The sequence below is a fragment of the Chiloscyllium punctatum genome, chromosome 43 (genome assembly GCF_047496795.1).
Source record: "Chiloscyllium punctatum isolate Juve2018m chromosome 43, sChiPun1.3, whole genome shotgun sequence".
Classification (NCBI taxonomy): Eukaryota; Metazoa; Chordata; class Chondrichthyes; order Orectolobiformes; family Hemiscylliidae; genus Chiloscyllium; species Chiloscyllium punctatum.
Window position 1 is genome coordinate 61028049 of NC_092781.1, and position 13800 is coordinate 61041848.

Genomic DNA, 13800 nt, shown 5'->3' on the forward strand with positions numbered 1-13800 from the left:
GTTGCCCCCGTGTGCTGAATAGGTCAGACTTTGAATATGTCGAGCAACTAACAGGCAGGCATCCATGAGCAATATTGGGCCATCGGAAGCAGTGGAATAACAGTCTGGAAAGCTTGTACAGGCTACAAACTCATGGCCCCCGATATCTCCCCATCTGCAGTAACCATTAAACCAGGGATTCACGCTCGTTCGATGAAGACTTTGGAAGGACATGGTGGGAACAACGTCAGAGGGACCTAGACATGAGGTGACAAGCTGGAGAAGCTCTTATTGTCTTCATCTACAAAACAGTCTGACATTCATGCGAAACAGGATACGCAGCAAGTGATGGACAGCTCAGTGATCTCACAAATAATTGGTTCCGATCTATTTCTCCAGTCCTGCCTCATCTATTCATAAAACATCGCAGAAAATGAAAGAGACCATTGGTGGAGGAGGCTGCTCTCCAACAATGAAATCCCCAGTTTTCGTGACGTGCAGCACATCTGAAAATAACAACAAAGCAGATGAGCTGTAACAATCTTCCGGCAGAAGGACGGAGTATATGATCCATGTCGACCTCATTCATTAGGCCCCAGCATCACAGACCCCAATCTTCAAACAATTCAATTCACTCCACAAAATGTCATGATATGGCTGGAAACTCTGAGCACTGTGATTTTACTAAAGAGATTACCACATCTGTCGCCAACCTGTTCCATTCCAGCAACTACACAAAAAGCAGGGCACTTGCCTTGCAGCCAGTCACTAACCTATCGGTGCATGGTGTACCATATAAATGCGAAGGAAGTTTCAGCAATAATGTGATCTATCAGCAACAACCTCCTCAGATGTTTCAGTTAATATCCCGGCAAGCTCACTTATCTCTTGACCCCATTGCAAGATTAGTTCCAAAGAATCGAATTTCAAATGAGCAGTGAGACTAATTTCCCTTAACATCAAGGCACCATTAAACAGTGCGTGACAACAGGAGACCGACTAAAATGAAAGTTAATCAGAACCTTTTGAATATACTCTACTGTTTAAAAGCTTGATGACCAAAATATTTGGTTATTGTCAGTGTCAGTAACTCGAAATCAAGAACGGCTCTGCAGCCATTCCTCACGAAAACGGGTATGCGAGACTCCAGCTGCTTCAATGACCCTTTCTCCATCATGAGGTCAGAGTGTGATTGTTCGCTGATTATGCCATTCCTGAACAGACCACGTTCAATGCAATATTACCTGGAAAACATCCAGGTTTAGTCTGACATTTAGCAAGTAATATTCAGACCACAGAAGTATTCGACAAATAAGACGATAAAGAACCAAACCATCCGTTTTCGATTTTCAATAACATCCCCATCACTGCGTCCCCAATACGGTGTTTCTCAGGATCCTGGGTGCTATCATCGACAAGAAATTGGATGGACTAGCCACGTAAATAACATTGTCTTCAAGAGGATGTCAGAGGTCAGGAATTCTGTAGTGCGTAGCTCACCTCCTTACATCCTCAATCCTATGATGTATTTCACCCCAGGAATAATTCAGGAAAAAAACTAGCGCATTTAATGGCTATCACTTCCATGATCCTCCAACCCCTCCACCAGTGATGTTCAGCACCTCATAAACCCACTGCTATCTGGAAGAACAAATGCAGCAGGTACTTTGTAAAACCCGCTGCCTGCTAGCTATTTACTTGATACGGTCAGATGAAATGAGGCTTGCAAAAAAGTTTACAATTCACAACTCCTCAGAAACGAAAATCAGTCCAAATGCAGCAACATTTGGACAACAGCCGGACTACTTGGGCTGGGATGTTCAGCTCGGAGCGGTGCTGGAAATACACAGCGGTTCAGGCTGCATTCGAGGAGCAGATGTTTCGGGTAAAACACCTTCATCAGGAATATTCCTGAAGAAGGACATATGATTGAAACGTCGAATTTCCTGCTCCTCTAATGTTGCCTGACCTACTGTCCTTTTGCAGCACCACTCAGATCAGAACTCTGGTTTCCAGCATCTGCAATCCCCTCTTTTGCCTTGTGCTGGGAAGTGGCAAGAATTAATCTTGCTACACTAATGTCAGTCAATGACCATCATAAGACATCTCACCATTGCTACTCAACATCGAAAGACGTTACTATTGCTGAGTGTATTGTCACGAACATTTTCAGATGTATCCAAACAATGCAGCTGCTGTGTTGGGAACATCAGATCAGATGTAAGGAATCCTGCAGTTAGTAACGTTTCTCCTGTCTGACCAAAGCCTGTCCATTATCTCCGAGGTGCAAGTCAGGAATATTAAGAAACAATTTCTACCTTTTGGAATGAATATTACTCCAACAGTATTCAAACATTTTGACACTACACATCAAATGTGTGTACTTTGACACTCCCGAGAGAGCACCTTCTACACACAGACATTGCCATCGCCATCTGGAAGGAAAAGGGCAGTATTTAGGGAATAGTTGTCTGAATTCGTTTGCTTCAAACATAAATATTACAAAGGACAAAGCTATACTAAGAGTTGGAGTTTAAGAATGATCCAGAACAGTTTTATTAAGTAAGAATACATTTCTATTAGTTGAACAGAAAACAATAAGAAGAAGGTAAATCAGAATCAGAGCAGTCGCAGATAATCTCAGAGCAGGTTGAAGTTGGAAACGAGTTACCGAAAATAAAATGGGTCACTCTGTCAAAAACATCATTCAAGGAGAAATTGAGGAAACTCAGTGGCTGAGTGGTTTCTTGATCGACATGTGTAAATTCATCAGAGTCACGTATAAAATAATAATTTGAAGCTTCATACCAGACTAGAAATGTCAATTACTTGCGGCTACAGGTTTTAGATAAAAGGGGCAAAGTTTGATGTAAATTTAACAGGCAGACCTTTCCTTTTTCTTTTCCAGACAGAATGTGAAATGGCCCGGAATACACTGGTACAGGACAATAGGATAAAATAACAATGAATAAGAGGTATCACGACACAGAGATGAGTAGACGCGGAATGAAATGACAAAGAACATGCAGGAGCAGAACCTTTCCTTTTAACTTTCGACGGGCATCATTTGACAGTGCAGGCTTGCTGAGCTGAAGATCCTGTTCCTTAGAGATTCTATTCTTAGAGCCAAACCTTTAGTTAGGGAGTGGTGAGATGCGAATTGAAAGATTACCGATGATCAACTTACAACTTAATGCAGCTCTCTTCTCATCAATTTGCAACTTTGTGTCCTTGCTCCCACTGTGGGTAAACTCAATATGGAGTATTTGAAATGGAAGTCAGAGCTGGTAACTGGTAACTTCACCTCGGCCCTCCCTCCTGCAGATTTATACCTCGGACTTCAACGTCACTCGGTACACTGCATAAACAGAAGGTGCACGCACTCCACACCCATCAATGCTGACAATTGTTATATGCCAGCCTCACTCCACCATCACAGCACATCGACTGACAGTAAGTTTCTGCACGTCACTGCTGAATCTCAGAGTGCACTGACAACTCTTATTGCAATGTTGCTGCAAAGACACTATGTGCAGGGACATACACCCAACTCATCGACTCCATCTCTTGGCTGCTTGCTAGATAATTGCATACCGTCACTTTGAGCTGAACTGAAGGCTCACAGAATCATTGCCCTTCTCTGCACTGCCTTGAGCAGTGTTGCCCCTTAACCAGAGCTTTCAGGTTCACACGCTACTGTACTTGATTGTTGTTTAGTACAGACAGAAAAACAGGAATTTTAATATCACTGTTCCCAGTCAGTCAAGGTGTCCAGCATGGTTAGTCAAGGGGTGTCTCAGATACCAGTCCGGGAGCTTGGACAAGTCAGACAGTCTCTTGTGCTTGTAATGGTCAGGTTCCTTGCCTTGTTAAGCGTGAAGACCTGAATGGTGGGGAGACCTCTGTACACCTTGGCGCTTTCTGCCATATTGTGGGATAGTGGCTTCTGGAATAAGGGGAGTACCATGAGGTTATAAAGGCGATGGCAGTGGTTCGCACAGCGTTTGGTGCTGGTCTTGCAGGTGGAAAGGTGGCAACGTGTCCAGAATGATGAGTTGACAGCGCAGACACGAAGCAGAGTTGTGGGGAGTGGCAGAGAAGGATTTATAGAGAGATCGAGAGAACAGTGCTGTAACCACAGTGGGAGAGGGGAAGCATGAGCCTTGATGGGGAGTTGTATGCAATAACAGATACAGAGTGAGTGCGAAGTTACAACGTGCAGATGGTGTCACTTACCCTGGTGGAGTGGGGAGGTTCACGGTTGGGCATTTACCTGGAAGGCTGGAACCTCACTGATCCAAGCTGACAGGGACTGGTGTCAAGGCCTCCGCTGCCAATCTTGGAGAAAGAAAATGAACTGCTCCTGCACCACGCCAGTTACCACAATATCGTGGACTTGTCTACAAAGTTGAGCTCGCTTTACCCCATCTTCCTTGCTCTTATTCGGATTAAGAATACAACAGTGTAAAGACGTTTTGAAAGTTGGGACCTGTAACAAGGAGAAGATTTAGTGGTGCTGGAAAAGCGCAGCAGGTCAGGCAGCATCGGACAAGCATGAAAATGGACGATTCGGGTGAAAGGCCTTTATCAGGAAGGGCTGCTCCTATTCGCATGCTGTTTGACCTGCTGTGGTTTTCCAGCACCATTCTAATCTAGACACTGATCTCCAGCATCTGCAATCCTCACGTTCACCTGTAACAGGGAGACCGGTCCATTCTCAGTAATTCAGGCAGTTTTAGAACGAATGGGAAAATAATAGTGGTAGTGTCAGGTGTGAGGAAGACCAAGTGGGAAGAGAAGGCAATTAATGAGACAGAATGGGGATGATATCATGAAATAACGCACTTACTCCTGTGGACACTTGACTAAATCACAAGATAATTTCGGCCTTTGTCGATCTGACACAAAACAGAGAACTGCTCCACACGTTGTCGTGTGAAAGTTTGGGAGTTATGAATTATGAAGAGGGGAGTTATAAAGGAGATTCAACTCTTTGAAATTGACTAACGCAATGTAATAGGTTTTTAAAGAATCCTGGCAAAATCCCCTGCCTTAAACTGATCACCATTATCCAGTTAAAACTGGATACATAGATGGTACTGAAGAACTGGAAAACGGCCAACACTGCAGCTTTCGTTAGTTTGGAGAAACGGATGACGAATTAATTCGAGGCTAGAACTCTGGGATAGAGGAGAAACAGTCACTGAGAATTTCCCAGCGACTGCAGGGCTGTAGGCCTGGATTTGTTTAAGAATGATTGTGTGGAATTAATCTGATTGTATCGGTTTGAGGCAGGAATATATAAACTGATGCATTTTACTTCGATTTGACAGGATATTAAAGGCAGACTTTAAAAACAGAAACTAATAGTTGCAGGTGAATGCCGCCAGCAACCCACAAAGATGCAAGTCAAGATCTTTTGGGTCATCAACAATAGAGAGGAATGCACAATATATGAGACCATATTCAGTGTAGGCCTATCCATAAAGGTAGCTGGACACATCAATAAACTCGTTAAGACAGCAAATGACATCAATTCCTCTATCAGTCAAAGTGTGCAAATACGGACGGGAAGTATATGCTGGAAATGCATAAATAATTACTTCAGTCACACCTTGTGTACTGTTGTCAGTTCTGGTCATCCCATCACATGGCAGGATGGAATTGGCCTGGAGAGAGTACACTGGAGTTTCTTACCCTGTGAAAGTGAAAATGAAGTTATGAGGAAACATTAGAACGGACGATGCTGTATGAGATTTAATTGGATTTCATATATTTTCAGGGGGATGGGTAGACAGGAAGAGAACATTTTGTTCATGTTGGAGAGTTCAGTTACCAGCGGCAAATATATAATGTGGTTCGTTGGAATATTAAAAAATTGTTGATTAAAGTTGTTATTTAACCCAGAGTACGGAAAGGATCTTGAAGTCACACATGGAAACGAAGTAGTGGCAGAAACTCCCAAACCATTTTAAACAGATGCCGAGTTCTGCACCTTTAGTCCTGTGGTCTCTGGGGAGTCAGAACAAGAGCTTTAACAAAGCATTGTACTTTGTGCAACATAGACAGGGCTCAAAATTTTCGCCTCTGTGTTGTGCTATTTTCTGAAGGTTTCATAGATTACCAATATCTGTGAAAATCAATATGCAGGGATGAGGGGAATGGGCAGAGAGGTGCAATGTGTAAGTTGATTGTCATCAAAACAATACTGATCTCATCGCTTTTTGCAAAATACTACTTCAGTGTGTTGGCATTTATATCCTTCTTGTGTAAATGGGTGTAATCCCTTGCATACCAAATTCTCAGTCTTGTTCACACTGTAGCCACATTCCATAATGACAGATGCATCCGACTTATTTCAAAACATTTAAAGCATCATTTCATTTGCCTTGTCGAAATGTTATGAAGGAATTGAGAGATGACATAGAGTACATCTATCGAAACATATGATTCATTAATAAAGTCAATGAGAACACACTTATGGAAAAGACACTACCCACTGGGGGCATGGAATGCGCTGCCCGTGGGAGTGGTAGAGTCAGAATCATTGGCGACCTTTTAGCGGCATTTGGATAGGTACATGGATGGGTGCTTAATCTAGGTTAGAAGTTCGGCACAACATCGTGGGCCGAAGGGCCTGTTCTGTGCTGTATTGTTCTATGTTCTATGTTCTATGTTCTTGATAAAGGTTTGGTTCAGCCCAGTTAATCACTGTATCCGAGTGGGGTTACCGCAGTCCTGGTCTGGAAGGGGATGAGGACCCTGAAGAGTATGGAGTACAGATTTTCTGGAGTGGTTCATTGACAACTAAAATGTAGTCCCTGGGTTGATTTTGGGAAAAAATGCTATTTCCTTTGAAGAAAACAATTAGAATGCATTTTGGTTGACATGTGCAAAAGCATGACACATCTAGATATAGCAGGCAATACAAGAAAAGCTACTTTATGCAATCAGTGATAGCACAATGATTACGATCAGATTTAAGGATTAGCAGATACCAAGTTGAATGTGTTTTTGATGGATCTGTGCCCAATTACACTAGATCAAGACACAGTAGATAGGAAAAGTAAAGAACTGTATCCAGTGGGCGATTGCAAAAGGATAAAGATCAGAATTATGACTTTGAAAAAGTGGAAGAAGAGAAATGTTTCCGTTGACTGTTGGCTGGAAATATGCAAAATATAGTACATTTTTGGTGCGGTGCAAGTGGAGATAATGACTGATTGACGAATGCAATCATATCAGACCTGAGGGGGAAAAGTTGCAGGGTTTGGGGCACAGACGGTGCATGAGAATATGGCATTGTGCTACGGAGAGTGAGCTTCAATTTATGGGCCGAGTGGCCTCTTTCTCAGCCATAATGCATCTTTTGTGTAATTGCTTAACTTCTTCCCATCGCTTGTCTCCGGGACGACATTGCAATTTCGGTAAATCTGCTCCGTGCTCCACCTCATTCCAATACAGTTTGTCCTTCCACAGCAGGGCGTAATATTCACTCCGTTATTCTCCAGAGTGACCTAACCAGGATTATAAATATCTCACAACACGTAAAGCCTAAACCAGTTCCTGAAATACTTTCCGACTGATTGAGGAAATAAAACATTTTCCTTCCACAGTCATCAAGGCAATGATATCGATACCCGGGTGAAAAGAATGACTGCACGATGTCTGTTTTGAATCTGCAAATCTTTCCCATTTCTAGAACATAGAACATAGAACATAGAAGAATACAGCGCAGTACAGGCCCTTCGGCCCTCGATGTTGCGCCGATCAAAGCCCACCTAACCTACACTAACCCACTATCCTCCATATACCTATCCAATGCCCGTTTAAATGCCCATAAAGAGGGAGAGTCCACTACTGCTACTGGCAGGGCATTCCATGAACTTACGACTCGCTGAGTGAAGAACCTACCCCTAACATCAGTCCTATATCTACCCCGCCCTTAATTTAAAGCTATGCCCCCTTGTAATAGCTGACTCCATACGTGGAAAAAAGGTGCTCACTGTCAACCCTATCTAACCCCCTAATCATCTTGTACACCTCTATCAAGTCACCCCTAAACCTTCTTTTCTCCAATGAAAACAACCCCAAGTGCCTCAGCCTTTCCTCATAGGATCTTCCTACCATACCAGGCAACATCCTGGTAAACTTCCTCTGCACCCGTTCCAGTGCCTCCACATCCTTCCTATAGTATGGCGACCAAAACTGCACACAATATTCCAGATGCGGCCGCACCAGAGTCTTATACAACTGCAGCATGACCTCAGGACTCCGGAACTCAATTCCTCTACCAATAAAAGCCAGTACGCCATATGCCTTCTTCACTGCACTATTTACCTGGGTGGCAACTTTCAGAGATCTGTGTACATGGACGCCAAGATCCCTCTGCTCTTCCACACTACCAAGTATCCGACCATTAGCCCAGTACCCCATCTTTTTATTACTCTTACCAAAGTGAATCACCTCACACTTAGCTACATTGAACTCCATTTGCCACCTTTCTGCCCAGCTCTGCAGCTTCTCTATATCCCGCTGTAACCTGCCATATCCTTCCTCACTGTCTACAACTCCTCCGACTTTCGTATCATCCGCAAACTTGCTCACCCAACCTTCTAACCCTTCCTCCAGGTCATTTATAAAAATGACAAACAGCAATGGTCCCAAAACAGATCCTTGTGGAACACCGCTAGTGACGGCACTCCAAGATGAACCTTTGCCATCAACTACTACCCTCTGTCTTCTTCCAGAGAGCCAATTCCTAATCCAAACCTCCAACCACCCTCAATGCCATATCTCTGTATTTTCTGCAGAAGCCTACCATGGGGGACCTTATCAAACGCCTTACTAAAATCCATATACACCACATCTACCGCTTTCCCCTCATCTACCTCCTTAGTCACCTTCTCAAAGAATTCAATAAAGTTTGTGAGGCACGACCTATAATTCACAAAACCATGCTGACTATCCTTGATCACATCATTCTTATCCAGATGTGCATAAATCCTACCCCTTACAATTATCTCTAAGACTTTGCCCACAACAGAAGTGAGACTCACTGGCCTATAGTTACTAGGATTATCCCTACTCCCCTTCTTGAACAAGGGAACCACGTTTGCTAGCCTCCAGTCCTCTGGCACTACTCCTGTAGACAAAGAGGACACAAAAATCAAGGCCAATGGCTCTGCAATCTCCTCCCTTGCTTCCCAGAGAATCCTAGGATAAATGCCATCAGGCCCAGGGGACTTATCTATTTACCCTTTCCAGAATTTCCAACACCTCTTCCCTACATATCTCAAAGCCATCCATTCTACTTATTCGTGCCTCAGTATTCATATCGACAACAATGTCCTGTTCCTGAGTGAATACTGACGAAAAGTATTCATTCAGTGCCTCCCCAATCTCTTCAGCCTCCACACGCAACTTCCCATTACTATCCTTGATTGGACCTATTCCTTCCCTAGTCATTCTTTTATTCCTAACATACCTATAGAAAGCCTTAGGGTTTTCCCTAATCCTACCAACTAAGGACCTTTCATGTCCCCTCCTTGCTGCTCTTAGCTTTCTCTTCAGGTCCTTCCGGGCTACCTTATAACTCTCAATCGCCCCTATTGAACCTTCACGCCTCATCTTTACAAAGGCCGCCCTCTTCCATTTAACAAGGGATTCCAACTCCTTATTAAACCACGGCTCCCTCACACGACCCTTTCCTCCCTGCCTGATAGGTACGTACTTATCAAGGACACTCAATAGTTGCTCCTTGAACAAGTTCCACATATCAATTACGCTCTTGCCTTGGAATCTACTTTTCCAATCCACACATCCTAAGTCATGCCTCAACGCATCATAATTTCCCTGCCCCCAGCTATAACTCTTGCCCTGTAGTACACACTTATCCCTCTCCATCACTAGAGTAAAAATCACCGAATTGTGGTCACTGTCCCCAAAGTGCTCACCTACCTCTAGTTCTAATACCTGGCCTGGTTCGTTACCCAGAACCAAATCCAGTATGGCCTCACCTCTTGTTGGCTTATCTACATATTGTGTCAGGAAATATCACCCACCCTCTTGGAGAAGGTGCTTGATAAAAAAAATACATGTCCATGACTGACAGCAGAGTCAAATATTTCTCTGGGTTCTCTTTGTTGTGACAAAGGAAGACAGTGCATGCATCCTCTCAAAAATTACCCCTCACAAATTACCCCATGTAACATTCTTGGTCACTCTTTGATATCGAGCAGTAATCTCCAGCCTTCTGCCTCCCCCCACCCCGTCCCAATCTCCACTCCCCTCCCTCCACCCTCCAGTCCTGATATATAACAATGACCATTCGAGGCATTGCCCACAGTAAGAATGGCAGTGTCGATCTCGTCCACACGCGGCCTGAGGCAAGAGCGGCAGTTACAACTTGTGACCTATGTTTATACACAAGTGTTTTATAAAACCTCCCAGACCGCACTGACATCAATTTAATTCCGATAGCGGTGTCTGTTTATGTTTACCGACTCCTGCAGATACCGCATTCACTCAGAGACATCCATCACTGTAGAAGTGCGCCTGCGTTCTATCCCTGGGGGAATTTTATCCATGTTTTAACTTCGAGCCCAGATCCTCCATTCCAATTGCTTGGAAAATAAACGCCTGTCCTTCGGTCCTCCAGTCCCGCCCCTTCCCTCAGGCCAATTGTGATCTGGTGCATGTGCAGTTTCCTGTGTATCTTATCTCCAAGAGGGTGGGTGATATTCACAATGAGGCGGAGAAGGGATGTGTCCACGTGCTCTCTACCATGGTTCACAGATGTCTCATTGACGCAGCACATAATCTCCAGTAAAGTTAGCTTTACAGTCAGCCGCAGCAACAGTTAAATGCTGAGCACAGTTTGGCACCATTCATTTCCCAATGTGAAAATGACTGACAGTACTCAGAAAGGGTCTCCAGACCCGAAATGTTAACTCTGATTTCACGTCACAGATGCTGCTAGACCTGTTCGTCTTGAAGAGCATATTTTGTTCTTGTTTGTGTCCTTACAAGAACTCCATCAACATGTCTGCAGCAGGGTGGGAGCAAGGATGTGACTCTGCTCCAGGAGAGGAATGACGAAGAACACAGGGAACACAGCTTTCCACGTCAACAAAGTAATTAACGCACAAAACAGTACTTTCATCTCCCACCATACCACCATGTCCCGTGATAGAGTGTCTGGCCCTCTGAAGGTCGAAGTGAAACAGTGTTAGTAGGAACCCTCAGGTCTCTGATACTCTGAGTGGAGACCAAAACCATACGCACAGTGAGAGCAGGAATTTGAACAATTTATGTGGAACCTGTGCTGGAAGCTCCAGAATTGACTGGTAGAAGGAATAGGAAGCATTTGGATTTCTAATTGGAACCGACCAAGTGAATGCATGGCTGTGGTTGACAAATGTTGGGTTTTTTTAAAAGCACAAAATATAAAGATTGAAGCACTGAACAACACTTCGTCATTCTAATATCTTGAGAACCAGATCGCACTTTCACTGTGTTGACACTGTAATTTTATTATGTTACCAAAAAGATTTTTATTTATTCCTTCTTGGGATGTAGTTCTCCCTGTCTGCTCATCATTTAATACATGTCTCTTGTTATTGTGAGAAGTCGGTGATGAGCTGTCTTAATAAACCGCAGCAGTGTATGAGCTGTATCTGAACCACAATGCTCTGAGAGAGGGCGTTCCCCGATTTCAAAACAGCATCATCGAAAGAAGTCAGGTTTCCCAGTCAGGTTGGTGAGTGGCTTGGAGAGGAATTGCAGGGGTGATGTTTTCATGCAGCAGCTGCTCTTGACATGTCACTTCTGGATAGATGTGACCGTGCATTTAGAAGGTGCTGCCCGAGGTTCTTTCGCCAATTTCTGCAATGTATCATTGATTTTTAAAAATATTATTGAATGCTAACATTAAATGCGATGAGCACCTTGCCTTTGAAGTATGCTATCACAAAAGGATCAGACTGAAAATAGAAGCAGTATAGGAAAGATGTCACGTTATAGAGGTCCTGGCGTTTTGTTAATTTTGAGAAGGCTCCATGCTGCTAAAACGGAAAGGTGGCATTTGAAAATTTGTCTTTGAACTGCAGATGCTGGAGATCAGAATGGAAAAGTGTGGTGCTGGAAAAACACAGCAGGACAGGTTGCATTGGAAGAGCAGGATAATCGACATTGTAGGCAGAAGCATTGAAGGGCTTGAGATGACCTGTTCTGCTTTTACAGGGCCACACATTCGACTGTGAAGTATGAACCAACGTTGAATAGCAATCCAGACGAGGGGTGATTAAGTTGGTGTTCAATGGCAAAATTAATGTATCATGAATAGCCGAAGTAATGACAGTGAACAGGGTAGGGAGTTTCCGGTAGTGCTGGGAATTCTACATTCTGAAGCTGTCTCACGCACAACAATGAGCGGTAGTTTATCACTTTCTAATAATAAACGACCTGTTATGTATTGCTCTTTTATTTTTGATTTCTCATTTTAAACTGTGGGTCTTTACTTTCAGACTTTGATGAATAGCCTATTTTCCCACGATGTTTTGTAATACGTTTGATGGATCCTGGAGAATTTGCTGGAATGCATCTTGCTGTTAATCCAAATTACTGTCACTGTCCTCCAATGGTGAAATTCGTGAAGATTGAATGTGGTTAATTCAGGTAGAAGCTCAGAATTGGTGCAGTACATAAGGAAGCCATTTGACCATTGTGTCTGCAGCGGCTCTCAGAATGAAAATCTCACTGAATGCAATTCACCTGCCGTCTCCCTCTCACCCTGTACATTGTTTATTCACAGCAAACACACTGATTCCCTTAGTAAATATCGTGACTCATGTACCCAGATTATAGTGTCTGCTTTGTCCTGGATCGAATAGTGTTTCTTTCGTGTTTTGGAGTTGCATTCATCTAAAAAGTGGGAAATATTCCATGACATTCCTGACTCATGCCATGTGAATGTTGGGCAGGCTTTGAGGAAGAATGTCAGCAGTCAAAAGGCAACCACTTATAGTCCAACAGTCTATATAGAATCACAAACTTTCGATGCCTCTGTGCTTCCCTTTACTGGACAGGGTGAGGGAACAGCGCTAAAACAGATTGTGATTTCAAATTCACCTGTTTGGCCTTAACCTGATGTCATGTGACTGGAATTTCACACCCAGTCCAACACTGGCACTTCCACATCAGGCTTTTTGGATTTACTGCGGTTTTCCAAGCCTCTGAACTCTTGCAGTCACAGAGTATATATGGTTTGTTCAGTTCGGGTCTGGCTGATGTAAGCAAGGAACGAGTTTACGGCGGGGAATTCAGTGATGGAAATGCCATTAAATGTTCATGAAGATGATTAGATTATCTCATGCTGTATATGAACATTGCTTGGCAATTGCCTTTAATCCACTCCCACACTGAATCTTGTCAACGTCTTTGCATCGCATTGGTTCTCATAAATGTCAGTGAGTGAGCTGTAGTGAATTGTGCTGAATATTGTACAATCATAAGGGACTGTTCCCATCTCTGACATCCTGATGTAGTCAAGTTCATTGAGGATGCTTTTGAAGATGTTTGACCGAAGACACTGCCCTGCGGAATTCCTACATCGATGTTGCAGGGCTGAGATGTTTGGAATTCACGAAGCATAATCATCATTCTTTCTGCTGAGGATGACTCAAAATTGTCACACTGATTTCAATTTTGCTACTTAATTTAATACTCGATCAAATGTTGCCTTGATATCACAGTCCGTAACTTCCCAACTCTCTCCCAGTGTGATGACACTACTTTGCAGTGACTGAGATAAGATTTAGA